This window comes from Apium graveolens, chromosome 4 (genome assembly GCF_009905375.1).
Source record: "Apium graveolens cultivar Ventura chromosome 4, ASM990537v1, whole genome shotgun sequence".
Taxonomy (NCBI): domain Eukaryota; kingdom Viridiplantae; phylum Streptophyta; class Magnoliopsida; order Apiales; family Apiaceae; genus Apium; species Apium graveolens.
In genome coordinates, this window is record NC_133650.1 from 15765379 (window position 1) to 15769561 (window position 4183).

General features: G+C 43.3%; 1 non-coding gene across 1 annotated transcript; it reads right to left on the reverse strand.

The window, feature by feature from the left end:
- Positions 1-390: 390 nt before the first annotated feature.
- Positions 391-497, reverse strand: LOC141722666 (small nucleolar RNA R71). The gene has a single exon (XR_012575673.1). It is a non-coding gene; the product is annotated as a small nucleolar RNA R71 (small nucleolar RNA).
- Between the last annotated feature and the right edge of the window lie 3686 nt (positions 498-4183).

Consider the following 4183-nt stretch of genomic DNA (forward strand, 5'->3'; position numbering starts at 1 on the left):
GGAGATCGTATTGTTCAAGCTGATCCAGCTCTTATGGATTTTTCTCGGCCTAAAATTGATGACATTCAGTCAAGCATCCTTCATCCGGCTATTCAAGCTAACACCTTTGAAATCAAGTCGGGCACTATTCAGATGGTGCAGAATTCTGTTTCTTTTGGAGGAGCGGCAACTGAAGACCCCAACATGCACATAAGGAATTTTGTCGAGATCTGCAGCACTTTTAAGTATAATGGCGTGACTGATGAGGCTATCAAGTTGAGGCTTTTCCCATTCTCACTGAGGGATAAGGCTAAAGACTGGTTACATTCTGAACCAGCTGGGTCCATCACTACGTGGCAATATCTTGCGCAAAAGTTTCTGGTGAAGTTTTATCCAATGGCAAAGACTGCTGCTATGAGGAGTGCTCTTACTCAGTTTGCGCAGCAACCTACAGAATCTATGTGCAAGGCTTGGGAACGCTACAAGGAAATGTTGAGAAAATGTCCACATCATGGAATGCCAGATTGGATGGTGATCACTGGTTTCTATAATAGTTTGGGGGCCCAATCTCGGCCCATGCTCGATGCAGCAGCTGGAGGAGCCTTATGGGCTAAAAGCTATACTGAGGCGTATAATCTTATAGAGACGATGGCTGCAAATGAGCATCAAAACCCAACTCAGCGGATGACGTCAGGCAAGGTCGCAGGTATTCTGGAAGTTGATGCAGCCACCGCTATTGCAACCCAGCTCCAAGCGCTATCAATGAAGGTTGATTCTCTGGCTACGTATGGAGTTAATCAAATAGCTATGGTTTGTGAGCTTTGTGCAGGTTCTCATGCTACGGATCAGTGTTCTCTTGTCAATGAATCTGTTCAGTATGTGAATAATTATCAGCGACAACAGCAGCCTGTGCCAGCGACCTATCATCCTAATAACAGAAATCATCCAAATTTCAGCTGGGGGAATAATCAGAATGCTATTAAGCCACCATATCAGCAAGGAGTGAGTAAACAGTTTAACCCACCTGGATTCCAGCAACCACAGCAGTATGCTACAAGGCAATCATATCCTCAACAGGGAAGTGCAGCTGCACCTACTAGTGCTGATTTTAAGGAACTTAAGCTGTTGTGCAAGAGTCAGGCGGTTTCTATCAAGACCTTGGAAAATCAAATCGGTCAATTAGCCAATGCAGTGCTCAATCGTCAACCTGGTACTCTTCCCAGTGACACGGAAGTACCAGGCAGGAAGGAAGCTAAAGAGCAAGTCAAGGCTATTACCTTAAGGTCTGTAAAAGTAGCTGAGGCTGAAAAGGCAAAAGAAGTAGAAGCTGAAATTAGAGAAGAAGAATCTAAGCAAAAGGAGAAAGCGGCGGAACCAAGGAAGACTACTGTTGAACACACTCTGCCCGAGGCTAATACAGGGGAGAAACAGCTCTATCCTCCACCACCTTTTCCTAAGAGATTGCAGCAACAAAAGCTGGATGGACAGTTCGGGAAGTTTCTGGAGGTGTTCAAGAAACTTCACATCAATATACCTTTCGCTGAGGCTCTGGAACAAATGCCTAGTTATGCGAAGTTTATGAAGACTATTCTTTCAAGGAAGGTGAAACTGGATGACCTTGAAACCGTTGCGCTCACGGAAGAATGCAGCGCTGTTCTGCAACAAAAGTTACCACCAAAACTGAAAGATCCAGGAAGCTTCACCATTCCTTGCACTATTGGCAATCTAACTTTTGACAAGTGCCTTTGTGATTTGGGAGCAAGCATTAATTTGATGCCGTTGTCGATCTTTAAAAAGCTGGATCTGCCTGATCCAAAACCCACATACATGTCGCTACAATTGGCTGACCGTTCCATTACTTACCCAAGGGGCATAGTTGAGGATGTGTTCGTCAAGGTGGATAAGCTCTTCTTTCCAGCAGATTTTGTTATTCTGGATTTTGAGGAAGATAAGAAGATTCCCATAATCTTGGGAAGGCCTTTCTTGGCTACTGGCCGTACCTTGATAGATGTGCAAAAAGGTGAACTTACTATGCGGGTCCAAGATCAGGATGTGACCTTCAATGTATTCAAGGCAATGAAATTCCCTACAGAAGATGAGGAGTGCTTAAAAGTGGATGTGATTGATACTGCGGTTACTTCGGAACTCGATCACATGCTAATGTCTGATGCATTGGAAAAGGCCTTATTGGGGGATTTTGACAGCGATGATGAAGATAGCAACGAGCAATTACAATATCTGAACGCTTCTCCATGGAAGCGAAAGCTGGACATACCATTTGAATCTCTTGGTACTTCTGACCTTAAGAATGCTGAAGGGAAGCTCAAACCATCAATAGAGGAAGCACCTACCTTGGAGCTCAAACCATTACCTGAACACTTGAGGTATGCTTTTTTAGGTGATTCATCTACGTTACCTGTTATTATTTCATCTGACCTTTCAGGTAGTGAGGAAGACAAGCTCTTAAGGATTTTGAGAGAATTCAAATCGGCTATAGGATGGACCATAGCACACATCAAAGGGATAAGTCCTTCATATTGTATGCATAAAATTCTGCTAAAGGAAGGTAGTAAGCCAACTGTGGAACAGCAGCGAAGACTGAATCCCATCATGAAGGAGGTGGTGAAGAAAGAAATTCTGAAATGGCTAGATGCAGGCATCATTTATCCTATTTCTGACAGCTCGTGGGTGAGCCCCGTACAATGTGTACCTAAGAAGGGAGGTATCACTGTGGTCGCAAATGAAAAGAATGAGCTCATCCCTACTCGAACAGTTACAGGATGGAGAGTATGCATGGATTATAGAAAATTGAACAAAGCCACAAGGAAGGATCACTTTCCCCTTCCATTTATTGATCAAATGCTTGACAGATTAGCGGGTCATGAGTATTTTTGTCTTCTGGATGGTTATTCCGGGTATAATCAGATTTGTATTGCACCAGAGGATCAGGAAAAGACTACCTTCACTTGTCCATTTGGCACATTTGCTTTTCGCAGAGTTTCGTTTGGGTTATGTGGCGCCCCGGCCACTTTTCAGAGATGTATGATGGCTATATTCTCTGACATGATTGGAAATAACGTCGAAGTGTTCATGGATGACTTCTCCGTCTTTGGACACTCATATGATGAATGTTTGAATAATCTGCGCGCCGTACTCAAAAGATGCGTGGAAACTAATTTGGTGCTTAATTGGGAGAAATGTCATTTTATGGTGCGTGAAGGCATTATCCTTGGGCATAAGGTCTCTAGCAAGGGTCTGGAGGTGTACAAGGCCAAGGTGGGAGTCATTGAAAATCTTCCCCCACCTAATTCTGTGAAAGGAATCCGTAGTTTTCTTGGTCATGCGGGTTTTTATCGGTGATTCATCAAGGACTTTTCAAAGATATCTAAGCCGTTGTGCAATTTGCTTGAGAAAGATGTGCCGTTCAAATTTGATGATGAATGTTTGGCAGCATTCGAGACTCTCAAGAAAAGTTTGATCACAGCACCAGTCATTACAGCACCAGATTGGACAGAACCATTTGAGATGATGTGTGATGCGAGTGATTATGCGGTAGGTGCAGTTCTGGGACAGCGCAAGAAAAATCTCTTCCATGTGGTCTACTATGCGAGTAAGACTTTAAATGGTGCCCAATTGAACTACACCACTACTGAGAAGGAGCTTTTGGCTATAGTCTTTGGCTTTGAGAAATTTTGATCTTATCTGCTTGGTACGAAAGTAACAGTATTCACTGATCATGCAGCTATTCGCTATCTGGTTTCTAAGAAGGATTCGAAGCCGAGACTCATTCGTTGGGTGCTTTTACTTCAGGAATTTGAGTTAGAGATCAAAGATAGAAAAGGTACTGAGAATCAAGTAGCTGACTATCTCTCTAGGTTGGAGAATCCCGATTCTACTTCACAAGATAGGACGTTAATCAATGAATCTTTTCCGGATGAACAGTTATTTGCAATTCAGGAGGAAGAACCATGGTTTGCAGATATTGTAAACTATCTCGTCAGCAATATAATGCCTCTTAATTTGACATCCGCTCAAAAGAAGAAGTTTCTGCATGAGGTGAAGTGGTATATGTGGGATGAACCATATTTGTTTAGACAGTGAGCTGACCAGATCATCAGGAGATGTATCCCGTTCTGTGAGACGGAGGGGATATTACGAGACTGCCATTCCACGGTTTATGGTGGACACTATGGAGGTGAGAAGA